Here is a 15,763-nt window from a genome sequence, read left to right as displayed (position 1 = left end):
AAGGTCAGATCCCACTGCTCATTTGTTTGGATGAAAACCATGTGGCTCTAGTGATTGATCGTAGAGTGGAATCAATGTAGCTCCATCCTAATATGAGTCTATGGGCATCAACATAATGCAAGAAAAGGAGAGACATCCTAAGTGACAAAGTTTCCTTAAATAAGGACTTATTTATAAATATGTAGAATATAGATGGGATACAAGAAGTTTGATGAGCACATCATAGACATGCTTGATAAAATGGAGGTCAGTAAATGTTGTTGTCATAATCTAGGTTGTCTTGGAATTCATGTGATTGTCCTAAACTAGCCCGGTGGTTGAAATTGTTATTTTGTAATAGTTTAATTTTGAACTTCCACCTTTTATCTTCTTGCAAAATAATAAATTCATATTAAAAAAAGGAGAAAAAAAGAAAAAACACATTTGCATAGGTTCAAAACACGAACTTGCTTGGGGTCCTAAACGGGCCTGATAGTTTGAATAGGAATATATCATTGAGCTAGTTTAGGTCAAACACTAGCTAATGTGATTGTCTAGAATCAACCCTATGGTTGGGATACAAATAAACAAAAAACACAATTAGCATAGGGCTACAACTAGAAGGCTCATGAGTTACCTATGTCTAAAAGACTTCCTAGACATAGAATCTATAATCCATCTTCCTTCAACGCTTGGATATGTGTAAAAGTCCTTTTGAAAAGAAATTTCCACATAAGTAGACTTAGAAGAAAAATAGCATCTATGTTTGGATGTCAAAACACTTTTAGACATATCCCATATCCAAATCTTGAAGGAGAATCATAATAACTGAACGAGGGTTGAAGGAGAAGTTGCCTTAATTGAGGGGGAAGCATCATTAGTTGTATGCATATTGCTACATCCAAGCCGAATGTATCTATACTTCGCATCATCTGCTATGTTTTGCATAGGGCCAAAGCAATATATTTTGCATCCTATGTTGTGTTTTGCAATAGTTAATTCATGATTTCAGGGCAAATACTAATTAATGTGATAATGTGATTGGCCTAGATTAATCGAAGCCCTTGAGGGTCCCCTTTAGGAGCAAGGGCCATATTGACAAGCCATATATGTTTCAACATAATCATTTACCTACTAGAAATAAACAATAACATATGTTGCATGTACTTTATTTTGTTATTATTTAATTGATGTTCTTTATGTCCCAAAACTTGATACTTTTCTCACAAAATATGTATATGTTTTGTTCTAGTTTAATTGACGTTCTTTGTGTGCTCAAAATTTTATTTCCCACTTGATTAATGTGGTTATCCCAAACTAACCTAGTGGTTAAAACAACTATGTTTTATAGTTTAATTTATGTTCATAACATGCCACCAACCCATCGAGTAGGTTTAGAACCATCTGCTAATTGAGAACATCTTGTTGTTATGGCTTAATTAATCGTTTAATTTACATTGGTATCCCTTAAAACAAATAAGAAACGGCTTGGGCACACAACATCAAATATGTTGTCAATCAAAAGGACCAATGTGGCTCTAGCGATTAGTTGTAAAGTGGAAACGATGCAGCTCCATCCTCATGTAAGGAATCAGTGGGCATTGATAGAGTGCAATAAAAGGAGAGATGGCGTAAGTGAGAAAGTCATTTCTAGATTGACAATATTTGGGCACAATAACATGAGACTTCCTCCAAATAAGGAGGTCATCTATAGAAGATGTATGGGATGCAAGAAGTTTAATGAGCACATAATACACATGCTTGATACCATGCATGCTAGTAAATGTCACGGTAATAAGCTAGGCTATCTTGGAGATCATGTGATTGTCCTAAACTAGCCTGGTCATTGAAATTGTTTTTTTTGTAATAGTTTAAATATTAAACTTTCACCCTTTCTTTTTTTTTGAAAATAAAATAGCTTGGAGTTATAAACTGGCCTGGTGGTTGGAATAGCAATATATCATTGAGCTAGTTTAGATCAAACACCACTTAATGTGATTGTCCAAAATCAATGCTATGGTTGGGACAGAAATAAATAGTAGACAAAACTAGCATAGCGGCTACAACTAAAAGGCTCATGAGTTACCTTTGTCCAAAGTGTTTTCATGTCTAGATACATAATCTATTTTCCTTCAATGGTTGGATATGTGTAAAAGTCCTTTTGAAAAGAAAGTTCTGCCTATGTAGCCTTAGAAGTAAAACAATATCTATGTCTAGACATCAAAAATACTTTGGCATATCCCATATCCAACTCTTGAAGAAGAATCACAATAACTGAAGGAGGAAGTTCTACCTATGTAGCCTTATAAGGAAAATAGCATCTATGTCTAGACATCAAAAAAACTTTTAGACATATCCCATATCCAACTATTGAAGAAGAATCAATATAATTGAAGGATAAGTAGCCTAAATTGAAGGAGAAGCATCCTTAATTGTATACATGTTGCTACACCCAAGCCACATGTATGTATACTATGCATATATTTCGCATCATGTGCTACGTTTCACATCGGGCCAAAGCAATATATTTTGCATCATATGCTATGTTTTGCAATAGTTAATGCATGATTTCAGTTCAAATACTAATTAATGTGATAATGTGATTGGCTTGAATTGATCAAAGTCGAACACTAATCAATGTGATAATGTGATTAGCTTGAATTAACCAAAGTCAATATTACCCTTGAGGGGTCCCCTTTAGGAGCAAGGGCCATATTGACAAGCCATATATGTCCCAGTGGCATCACTTACCTACTAAAACTAAACAAAAATATGTATTGCATTGAGAGTGTTTTGTTATTGTTTAATTGATGTTCTTTGTGTTCCCAAAACTTAATAGTTTTTTTGCACAATATGTACTATGTTTTGTTATAGTTCAATTGACGTTCTTTGTGTGGCTAAAAGTTTATTTCCCACCTGATTAATGTGATTGTCCTAAACCAGCCCGCTAGTTGGAACATCTTGTTGTTATGGTTTAATTAATAGTTTAATTTACGTTGATGTCCCTTGAAACAAAGGAGAAATTGTATTGGCATACAACACCAAAGATGTTGTCAATGGAAAGGACCAATGTGGTGTTGGTGTATAGATATAGATATAGACATAGAGTGTGTAGTGTTGTTGGATGTATGGACTATGGCATGGCCGAGTGGTCATTGGGACTAAGGCTAATGTCATATTGAATGAATTTTATGCTCAATAAGCAATGCATGTGAATTAAATATGGAAGAGATATTGGTAGCCCATCTTGGTCATCCCACGGTGCCTCCTCTCTTGAACTAACAATGTGATATCAAAGCCACATAACTCTTTCCCTTCTGTTCATTCTTGCCATGTAGAGGTTGAGAAGCAACACAGGTTGCAAGGAGAAATTTGTGGACAAGCTCATGGTAGAGGTAGCCAATAAGCAAAGAAGGCTTGTGGAAGCTTGTCAATAGAATGGGCACATGGCATGACCAAGAAAAAAATCAAAGGCTCAAGGAAGACACCTATGCACAAGGGTTGTATAGAACATCATAGCAAGGAAGTAAAAATTGCTAGCAATGAGCACTATCATTATGCACTTGTTTTTTTCTACATCTTGTGATGCTTGTTGCTTCTGTGCACTCTTCTATTTGTTGTCATAAAATTGTAGAAAAAAGATTACCAGAATCATCAACTTTATATCAATTGAAGGCCATTCTTAGGGATTATGGGTGGCTTCTGGGGTCCAGAAGCCCAATGGTAAGTTGTAACCTACTACTGGTAGGTATTCACCTATCAACATGATCCATGTTCATCGTAGCATTGGCCACCACAGGTGCGTGCTTGCTTTTGTCAGAGCCAATTTTTGAACTCATCCTTTCCTTTGGGGCCTGACCAACCCCTTATATAAAAAGCTAAAAAGCTTTTCCTCCCCCAAAAAAAGTCCTAGCTATGCCTTATAGTAGGTGTATTTTGGAAACTAGAAATACCCCTACTATGAATGCACATGCATCTTCACGTTTTCCTAGTTAGGGCCGTTGAGTCTAGATGTGGGTTGATATGGTGTCATGGGATGAATTTGTACAATGCATAATCAGACAAAGTCCAATGCTTCTCAAAGAGCTAGATAACATTGATATATTTTAATGCCCATGATCGAGCTGTGCTGCTATGGACATTGGGCTCCATGATTGTGACGATAATCTTGATCCATGTGTGGGGTGTTTTAGACAAGGGAAAAATACTAATATCAGTTAGCTTTTGCTAGGTGGGAGGAATGACAACATAATGATTGCTTTCTTAATGGGATAAGAACAGAGGGTTAAAATGCCCCAGAAGTACACCTTTACTGATGGGTGAACCATAACTCAAATGAGACCTTACATTTGTTGCACATATTCAAGGTTCATAATATTTCCCTTCAAGTTTCCAAAAATAATAGAAGCTTCTACACCATTCATAAAGCCATTTTTTGCTTTCCTCTTTGTTTTAAAACCTCTTAAAATTATACAGAAAACGTACATTCTTTAAAAATGAAATCCTTCTCCTAGTAAATGGAATTCAAAATCTTTTAAATTCATAAATGGATGATAGAAACCATTAATTTTGATTTATAGAGTTCAAAAAGCTTTGTTTGTCAAAATTAGAGATTAAAATATTTAAAGCACCACTTAATATTCTAAGATGGCCAACAAAGCTACAAAACCCACATATAGAAATTGCTTAAAGGCAATTTTTATTTCAAGAAACAAGTTCACAAGATGGTGGTTTCTATAACCATCCATTTGCAAGGGCATATCCAATAAGAGATTAAAATAGTGAACCACTTAATATTCTAAGATGGCCAACAAAGGTACAAAACCCACATTTAGGAAAATGGTAAAAGGCAATACTTATTTCGAGAAATGAGTTCACAAGATGGGTGCTTTCCATAACCATCCAAGTGGATAGGACTTCAAATACCATTTGCGAGTGCATATGCAAATATAGGATATAGAATAATGAGGAAAGCTTTGTAAACTCAACACTTTTGTACAACTCAACCTAGTTGTCAATTTAGGATTAATGTCATTTAATGTCCTTAGTTTAAAATTTGAGTTGGTTTGAATACACACACACATATTACATTGTATATACTTTTCACACTAGTATGTCCCCAAGATGTTCAAAAAATGCAAATTCCTATTAATTTATTCACGTTCCCTCCCCCATTGACAAATTAAGGTAAGTTACTTTTGCATATTAATATAATTTACTTGTGGATGAGAATTAAGCAAAGCTTTGCAAAAAATCATACGTCGCTTTTGGTGTCCCTACTTCTAGCTCCTTCTATAATCTCGCATGGAAAAAATATCTCCCTTGGGCTTGCATCTCTTCACCCCTCCCTCAATTTTACCTTCCTCTTCTACATTTGTAACCTCCCTCTTCACTTTGATCCCTTCCTCTTCTACATTTCTCTATTTCCTAGGGCCTATGTCTCCCCCTCTCTCAATTCCACCTCCCTCTTCACTCTTTTTCCTTGCGCTCTCTCCTTGAACTCTCCACTCCTCCATGCAGGCTGAATGCCTCATCATCTACTAGCCTCTTCAAGAACTCCTGAAAGAGATGATTGACTCCATCAAGCTGCTGTGAGGAGGAGGGGGGGCTTAGGTCAAGGAGATAGGGGGAGGGAGAGACAACTTGAGCAGAGGGAGAGAGGGGGAGGGGGAGAGAGATAATCAAGAAGGAGAGTGGACCCTCGGCATCACTTGGCATAAGGTTTTTAGTGCTATTGCACATAGTTGGTGTAGGCAATAGCAGGGGCCTCATCCAACATGATGAGCAGTGAGTTATAGATTGCCATTAGATAGATGCAGGTTTTGCCCCATCAGCTGAGGACTGAGGCAAGGAGAGCTGCAGGTATACCCACAGAGCAAAGGATTTGCATGCTATGTACAATGGGGACGGTTGACATAGAGGAGCATTTTATCTGTATTTGCCTAGCCTATTATGAGATACGGGACGTTACCACTGTCTGTACCTAGAGGGGAGTAGCTTCGCTCCACTATCACGACTGATCCATTTCCATAACCAGGTTTGTATTGGGCTCTATCTGATGGAGATGCACTGGCATAGGGAGACACTACTGCTATGGATCAAAGAGCAACAAGAGGTGACTAGACCACAAAGGAGAAGAGCAAGAAAAATAGGAGTAGGTGTTACGAGTGTCACAAAAGAGGCCATTTGGTGAAGGACTACAAGTTCAAGGGTAATTCTTAAGATGAAGACTCATCGATGGACTCTGACAACTTAGGATGCACTAAGCCATCTGTAGCAAAGATTGCCTCGGATCGCAAGATAATAGCAGTTTTTTGACAATAAGAAGTCCCCCCCATGGGTCACAGCCAAAGAGGGCATGTAGGAGGGAGGATGGGTTGCTTCTGACCCTATTCAGTTGACAATGTGACAAGCATAGGAGATAGTGTGAAGCTATGGACAAGATGTGATCAGGGTTCATTGTTTCCGACAGCAAGGACTATGGAATGAGGAGCTCGAGTTCATTGTATAGGATTTCCATATGTGATGAGTTCACTTAGAGGTTACTGGATGTGGTGTGCTCCCCAATTCATCTTCCTCCATTGGGCCCCCATAGCGATTGTCTTGGGATATTACAAAACACATGACTTCTTTGGAGCATTTGGTGATATTTCTTCAAGGTAATAGTTGCATTAGAGCTATCTTCCCGGACATTTCCTGTTGGAGAGTCTATGGTGGCACCTTCATCTACTGGCTCCCTCAGATCATTGTACACCATGAGTTGTAGAGAGGATGTTAGAGTTAAGGGCATCTCAAGTGTGAATCTAGTGAGAGAGGGCTCTCAACCTAATGGCTGGTCGACAAGCCTCTCCACTGGTAGATATTGCCCTACCTCCATCCCTATAACCTAGCTCTCTTCTCTCCCTAATCTAAGCTGAAAGGGGGTTGCCCATTTGTGCCCTCTAGCCCCTTTTATAGACCGTTGGGGCTGAGCCAACTCAGCTCACTAGACAGTCGGCTGATGTCAGCGTCCACCTTTGCCTTATTTATAGGATTCCTCCACAACCTTCACATCATCACTTGGAGCTGTACTTCATCCCTCTTTTGGGTGTTTTCCCTTGCTATATACAATTTTCTTTGCCTCTATCACTCTCTCTCTCTCTCTCTCTCTCTCCCTCTCTACATCATCGTACGCACATGAGGTTGCCACATAGGGCCATAACCCATATGAGACGATATTTGATGATATTTTGGAGTTATCTAGACTAGGGGAAATCATACTTTTGGGTGACTTCAATGCGTGTACGAGGATAGATAGTTGTGTTTATTTGACTTTGAGGTTGATCACCTCAGAGTGCCGGAGATACATAGGGTAGAGCTTGGGATTACAAGATGATTAGATGATGCACCAAATGTTACTACATATGGTCGACATCTACTAGATATGAGAGCAGTTCACAATCTAATAATCTGATAATGTACAACGATCTTCTCAGATGGCCGTTGTTAGGGGGGCTCACTTGTTTCCCACATGGAGGGGGATCGAGTATAGTGGACTACCTCTTAGGATCCCTAACTTTTGTGTCACATGTACACGATCTCACTGTGCCCACCCCCCCACTAGGTTATGACCATTTCCTATCTGACTTGCAACATTTCGACCCCCAAGCTAGCAATTGGGCAGAGTCCACTAGCCTCCAATTAGGTCCATGTACACTTTGACCATGCCCTTGACATAGTATACATGAGTCACCTAGCCCATCAGCTGTCAGACTTTCTTGGGGACTATGCATATCTTTGCCCATGCCTCAAACACTATAGTATTAGTAGTTCAAGATGCTACAGTCAGATCTTTCCCCAAATCCCAATCCACCTCATGCTCCCTTGCAGGAAAGATGCCCCAAAACCCATGGTTTGATAATGAGTGCCGAGAGATGAGATTCTATGTCATACAAGAGCAAGCCTTGGGGCATCTTACAAGGACTGAGGCACAACAGATGCTACGTTGAGTAACTCGTCGGAAGAGACGAGCTTTTCTCTCACATCAGATGGATGAGGTGATCAGGTCTTTTCAAGAGGGGGATCCCACCTTTGCATGGGGACTCGTCTATGAAGGTAAGTCATCCATGCCTATCATTGATCTAGGACTTTGACACACCTATGCGACCTCACTCTATGATGTCCTGATGCAGACACCACTAGACTTGTCTTCATTACCCAAGCCCACCACGTCCTCTTTGTTCACTGCATACAATGTACAGGCTGTGTTACGTCGGCTTCACAACCAAAAAGCCATGGACCATGAGGGGTTGAGGACAAAATACTTTGCACATGGCCTTGAGGTATTGGCTCCAATCCTCTAGCTCCGATCCTAGCATAAATGTTTAACCATGCGGTATGTTATGGCTTCCCTCCTACTTGGAGCACCACTACCATTGTGCCGATACACAAAGTAAGAGACCCAATGGATATGGGAAACTACCACATGCTCATGATAGGGCATACACTAGCCAAGACATATAGATCAATGTTAGAGTGACAGATCGGTTCCTATACTGAGGCACATGGGCAAAGAGCACTGGGACAAGCAGGTTTCCGGCGAGAGAGCACTCCACCATGGATCACATTTTTACCTTACGGGCAGTCATTGAGGTGGCGAAGTCCAGATTCTAGATAAATGCTTGCTTCATAGACTTTCGGAAGGCTTTTGACACAATCCCGATTGATACAAAGGCTTCAAGACATGCATATACCAAAGGACATGATCTAGGGTGTGACGAGCCTATATGAGTCTGTCGGTAGGAGGGTACGTGCACCTAGAGGTCTGCTAGATTGGGTCGACAGCATGATCAAGGTGAAGGAAGGATGCCCACTCTCCCCAACCCTATAATTTGGGCTACATTGACAAGATTATGGCATTCATTGATCACTTGGGAGGAGAGGGATCCCTACTTGCAGATGATACAGATCCTACTATATGCAGACGACATAGTTCTCATCTCCTCCTCTGTAGCAGGTTTACAACAACATCTTGAGGCTCTAGAGGTATTTTGTAGAGATAGAGACCTGACGGTTAACCTTGGCAAGACCAAGATTATGATTTTCAACAACTCACGAGCAGTACTTTAGCAGCACACCTTCACGTATCAAGGGGATTCAGTGGAGATAGTATAGACTTATACATATCTTTGAGTAGTTTTTGCAGGGTGTATCTTCACGTGACACGTGCAGCTAGGGCACAACTCACACCAGGATAGGAAGCCTTGGCTAGGCTAGAGAGACAATGCTTCCAAGCACACTTCTAGGATCACCCGATGAAAGGGTGGCTTTTTGATACACTAGTGAGACTGACAGCCATGTACGCGGTCCCTTTTGGGGATGTGATTCGAGTGGTGGAGATTTAAGAGACTACAGGTTTTCATGGGGTCTAGGATGATCACGAGTCTTCTCGCATTTTTGCAAGGTCCTTTATCAATTGGTAGGTCTTGCTAGTTAAGTGTGTCCCTTCCAAGAGGGCTTCCAATCAGGAAATCTCCGGAGCATTTCCTCTTTGTATGTAATAAAAGATTTTAAGCCTTCTATTTCACCTTTGGATTTCTCATTGAATTCTTTTATAGGAGACCATGTTGGATGCATTTCTTTGCTTGGAATTGAAGTTAAGAGATAGTAAGGTTCTTTAAGTTCCCATTTTTATCAAGAGAATAGTGTTGCCACTGCATCACTGGTTTTTCATCCTTTAAGAAAAAGCGAATATAGTGTGGAGTGCCATGACTGATCAGGGCATCACCACCTTTTTGTATGAAAGGTAGAATAAAGCTCTTCGAATCATACATCCTTTCAACCATTGAGCATAATGTACCTTCCTTGCAGCCACCAACTTGCCTCCCGCATTTTCTTATCAAGTCATCCATCGTCTCCATGTCCTTGTGTTTCAGTTCTCTTGAGACCATGCTAAATACCTGATCAATATCCTCATCTGTGTGCCCAACCAACAAAAACCCAACTTCAATCTCATTGAAGATTCTATGAGCGATTAGCATTGACCAAAATGCAAAGAAGAGTACATTCTTATTCTCTCACCCGCAATTGTTTGCTTGTACTATCAAAGTTTCTTGTAGGTGACCTTTTTCTGCATGTACATTGTGAATTGCCCTCATAATAGATGTTACAACTTGATTACTATCATGTAGATGCAAGGAATCAATCCATATGTCTGCAAAAAACTTAAATTCATGCACTAACACTTGAGATACATGTGTATTTCAAAAGTATTTTCCTTGTAACTTAGGTGGAGTGTTAACAAATCGAGGTAATGTTGTTGTATTTTGATCCATACCATCTACAATAACACACGTGTACTCATTTGGATGAGAAATAGCTTGCTCCTTCCAAAATGCATATTTTATTCTAGAATGTCGAACAAGTCTATGATGAAATTCTCTCTTTTTTTTGTATGCTTCTTTTTGTTCTACAGATGTTGCACTCTCAAGTGCTCGTTGTAGATCATCATAGACTTGGACCTTTGCATGGGCATCGTAGACTCTCAAGTGCACTCTCAAGTACTTTTTGTTCTTGGAGATGTTGCACTCTCAAGTGCTTGGACCTTTGCATGGGCATCATAGACTCTCAAAAAACAAACACAGTCTGTCTCTTTGCCTCTGCTCCTGCTAGATCACTTGTCACCCCTCCTTGCCCCCATGTCATCTGAGCATTTGGAGCCTATGTAGTGGAATCTATTGAGGAGGTCATTTGTTGGAGAGGCTAGCGCTATGGAGTCGCTCGTCTGACAGGAGCGTCATATGCTTAGTTAGCCTGTTGTACGGAGAAGGCATTGCACATTGGAGAGGTTGGGTTTGCTGAGATGTTGTGTTTGTTGAGGCATGTGTTGTAGGAGTTTGAAGCACCCACTGAAGATGTTTGTGCTAGAGGCTGCCATCTTGCAAGATTATGGCACTGCTAGGTTGGAGAGGGATGCTCGTTTGGAGCTGTTATGTCAGAGAGATGGTTGCCTGTGGTCATTTCGATGAGAGGCATCATTGCTGAAGTGTGGCATAGAATACCAAACATAGGAGTTGTTGATGGCAGCTCCAGGACTGCTCGTTGCGGGTGCTTTGGAGCTGAGTCCAGAGAGTCTTTCTGTCAAAGAAAACTCTCTTAGTCCATATCTTTGTCTCTCTCAATCAATAGTATAGGTAGAAGAGAGAAATGTCTCTCTGTTTCTCTTAACAACAAAAATAGATCTCTTTCTCTCAACTGAAATCTTTCAGAGGATAAAGAAGACTCTCCCTATTTCTCTCTCTATTGCTCTTAATGTACAACTCTCAGTCTATCTCACATTGGAAATCTCTCAACCTTTGATGGACGAAAATTCTCAAAGCAATGACCATAATTTTCATTTAGTGGATGGAACTCTCTTTATCACTCAATGGAAGTGAAGGAACACTCAATTGCTCAATCTCTCACACCCTCTTGTACGGATCATAATGCCTTATCGAAAGGCAAGGAAGCTGTGATACCATGAAAAAATATGAAGAGGCGAGAGGAGAAGAGCGGAGATGAGGAGAGAGGGCATATCTAGAGAGCACACCACAAATGACTAACTTTACACTAGATTTAGTTGAAAATGTAGAATATATACAAACCCATTTAGCATTAGGGTTAGGGCATCTAACCCTTTCCTTTATAGCACTCTATACGTGTTAGTGCTATGCACATGTAATCACAAGATGTTGAGCATGGCCTCTTAACACTCCATTGACTCCCTCAAAGCTAGCAATGATGCCACAATCTTGTGTGTTTCTCTTATCATTAATCCATTGTGTTCGAAAATGCTTGCCCTCACACCATATAGCATTGAACATTGTACACTAAACCAAGACAAAATCAATTGAATAAGCAATCTAAATTGCTAAAAGCTCCTAACTTATGCATAAAATTCTATATACCAACCTTTGCATGCATCCTCTGGCATACTCCCATTCTTCCATTGTGATATGCATCCCCTCGTCTCTCTCTACTCTCTCCATTTTGTCAAGTAGCCAATCAACATGAATATCCTTTAGAAGTGCTCTTAGATGCTCAAGGTATGGCACACGAGATCCATGATGTGTACGAAAGAGGGCCCTTTCTCCTTGTCTTCTTTCCTTTGCATCCTCATATCTTGTCACCCATTTTTTCATTACATCACGATTACGCATACAATAGAGGTTTAGATTATTAAGCAACTCCATGTCCATTACTTTGCTCCGTCCTTTCCCTTGAGGCACAATAGAGGTCATCCTTAGGTCTTCTTCATCTCTCCATAGTCATGGGAGGGAGCTATCACATCAGCAAGAAACACAGAATTATGTACAAGTGACTCTTGTACCAACCAAACCTTAGCCATGCTACCTTCGAGCCTTGCATTTTGCCTCACGAAACCCATCAAGGTCTTCGTGAAGCGCTCGAGGAAGAACAACCATCGTGCATGTACTGTGCTGCATATAGCAATCTCATCCACCAAATGCACTATGAGATGTAGTTGGCTTGTGAGAATAGAACGTGGAAAGGTCTCCTCACTAAACAAACCACCTCCCCTGACATAACTCAAGCATTCTCAAGTGTGGTGGGATCTATTTCCTTTGAGCTCACATACCTAGAAAGAAAAAAGTGCACCATGTTAGCAATATGAAAACCTTGCACCAAGCATTGATACGCTTCACATTTTGTAGAGTGTGAAGTACCTCACAAGCTCGTCCATCTTGTAAATACAATCCTTCACGTCCTTCGATGCACAATGAGAAATGCTAGGTAGTATGAACTGAACACATGAGCGATGGTTGATTAGTTGCTTCTAGACTCAGAAATTTGGAAGGAAAAAAGATTATGCCAAGTCATACTTACTTGGATCATCTTGAGCCAATCATGAGATTTCAAGCCGTATAATTGCTCTACACCTCTTTTCTTGCTCTTTATGAAGTCCCCCTTTAAATACCTCATGCATCTAGTGGAAGTACGAATTGTAGTGGTAGCCTGCTTCACCACCACCATCTCTTTCTTTGATAACGTCCATGGTGCATGGGGTAAAAAGACACTTCCATGTGGTCTCTCTTTGGCCAAGCTTCATGCATCCTCCCTATGATGCGTAGATCCTCCCTTATGCTCAAGGAATCTCGTGTCCCAATCAAATGATCCCAAATGGAAGATATGCATGGGATCAAGCATGTGATTGATCTTGAGGTGGGGCCAATATGGTAGCTGATAAAAGATGGAGTATCTAAACAAAAGATGATGTTAGCGTGCAATCTTTATTTCCATTCAATATGCACACAATAGTTACGAACCCTTATTGGCTCATGCCATGTGGAGGAGGAGCTGTGGAAAGGTCCCAAATCTGCTTCCAATATCCTGTAGTGAGTGAATGTGGAGGGATTTCATTCCAAGGGGTGAAAATGTTGAAAATAAAGCTCAACCTCTTAAGTTACTCAAAATTTCATCGCTCGGTGGCAGGTTCAAGGATTGCATTCATAATTTTCTTGATTATGTGGTTGTGTCTGTGGTAGAATATACTAAAAACTATACCTTTAAAGAGAAGAATGATATCCAGTCTATCCATTGGCATTATACACAAGTAACAATATTTGTACACATAATGTACTATAGGAAGATGAATAAACTGATCAAAACTATGCATTTTTTCATTTCAAACGATAGAATTCATGATACATTGTTTGTGTAACATTGTTTCATGCTACACTTTCAATGGTTGAAGGAACAAGGTATGGTAATTAAACAACATTGTGTGTGGTTAAATGGCGCTGCTTCACAATTCAAGGTTTTCAGGCCATTTTATTTTGTGGCAAGATATGCTAGTTTGACTGGGTTAGGAATGAGCCATTTTTTCTTAGCATTAGGACACAGCAAGGGAGAACATGATAGAGTAGGAGGTGTGGTGAAGAGAACATTGACACACAAACAATTAAAGATAGATGGAGCTATTTTAAAGTGTGTTGCTGATGTAGTCACTTACTATAAGGCCAACCTTTCGAAGGGGGATGAAGCTTGCTATCCTTCAAAATAGAGAAACTACACCAGTGTTTTTTGGGAGGTTAAAGTAGGAGATGTGAAATAGGGAGGAAAAATAAAATTGTGGAAGTATCCCAAAATCACGATCTATGCATGTTGTTCTTAGTCATAACCCACGGGACCCTACAAGACTTTCCATGAGACATTTGGCTTGCTTTTGTGATGCATGCATGCATGGCCATTAGGAATAGATGCATCAACAAAGCACATGTTTATTCATGGGATTATCACCTTTGGTGCCCTTGCCCAATTTTAAACCCCTTGGTGATGATGAAGATGCATATGATGAGGTAACATATGAGGGACATTATGATGTATTAAGTAATGCTTTGTAGATTGGTGACACTTTTGTAGTCAAACCCCATTCTACAACCAATATAGAGGCAGTTGACTTTTACCTCATCAAATGTATTGCATAGAAGGAGGAGGCTAAACAAGACTATGAGGATGAATGGGAAAATGAAATTCCCAAACCATGATATGTCAGAAAAGGTTTGTATTACAAGCAGATAGATGCCTATTCCTTCAACCTCCTTTCAAATATGCCCCCAGTTCACATAATATCACATATTGTCCATTGTATCAAGATACCCATGCAGCATATCCCCCACAAAAGAAATATCTATTGTATCACATCAAAGATGTACAAGCCAATCTATAATAGCATGCCCTTTGAGATCTAACTTTTTTTGGGTAATGCTTGACATTTAATAAACTTCCATTTTCAAATGGAAATCTCTCTCTCTCTCTCTCTCTCTCTCTCTCTCTCTCTCTCTCTCTCTCTCTCTCTCTCTCTCTCTCTCTCTCTCTCTCTCTCTGTGTGTCTCTCTCTCTTTCACTCTCTCTCTCTCTCTCTCTCACCATCCGCATGGAATGACATTGAGGAAATGCAAAAAGCTTTTTGATGTCAACACTTGGGTGTGAAGGTTACAACACCATACTCAGAACTTCTTCTAGAGACAGGACATATGCCCATTTCTTACTTCTTCTAGCTAGTCACCCAAGGGGGTTTACCCACAGGTCCGTGAGTGAAGGTGAATTTCATGCTTTCACGAAGATAATGCAATATATTGTCCAAATATAGAAAATGAATGATGGCATACATCAATCCCTCCTGTTGGTCTCTGTATAAACAAGAAGATGCGTCAACAAAGTCCTACATAGACACACCCATCCCGCTTGTTTACTTGCGATAGAATGGGGTGGCTAGCATGTCGATATGGCCCTTGCCCTTGAAGGGGACCCCTTGCCATATCGACAATATCCATTGGCATGTCGATATGGCCCTTGATGGCTCCCCGTGGCAAGGGCCATATCAACAAGCTAGTCCAGACTGAAGTATAGATAGCCAAGCAAAAGGTCTCTTATAGTTTATAGACATAGCAAGTATGCCACCTAGCACAAAACATATGCTAACATATAAAACACTCACATTAAACATTTACATTATTGTACAGTGCTAGCATAGAACATATGCTAACTGACATAGAACCTATGCTAACAAGCATAGAATAATATATACTCTGGAAGTTAAGTAGCACTGAGAATATGCTAACTAGCATGGAGCATATGCTAACAAGCAGATAACATATGCTAATAGGCGTAGAATAGCATATATGCTTTAGAAGTTAGCTAGACCAAAACTATAGAGGTTAACTTAAACAAAACATATGCTAACATGCATAGAACATGTGCTAACATGCATAGAACATGTGCTAACATGCATAGAACATATGCTAGC

At 40.0% G+C, this 15,763-nt stretch overlaps 1 pseudogene; it reads left to right on the top strand.

Moving 5' to 3' along the window:
• Positions 1-14,196: 14,196 nt before the first annotated feature.
• LOC147881667 (uncharacterized) lies at positions 14,197-14,705 on the top strand (annotated as a pseudogene).
• Positions 14,706-15,763: the final 1,058 nt, after the last annotated feature.

The sequence above is a fragment of the Dipteris shenzhenensis genome, chromosome 30 (assembly GCF_047967505.1).
Source record: "Dipteris shenzhenensis isolate YYH24624 ecotype China chromosome 30, Dip_SZ_1.0, whole genome shotgun sequence".
In the NCBI taxonomy this organism is placed as follows: domain Eukaryota; kingdom Viridiplantae; phylum Streptophyta; class Polypodiopsida; order Gleicheniales; family Dipteridaceae; genus Dipteris; species Dipteris shenzhenensis.
Note: the sequence above shows the minus strand (reverse complement) of the source record. Positions and strands in the feature narration are given on the sequence as shown.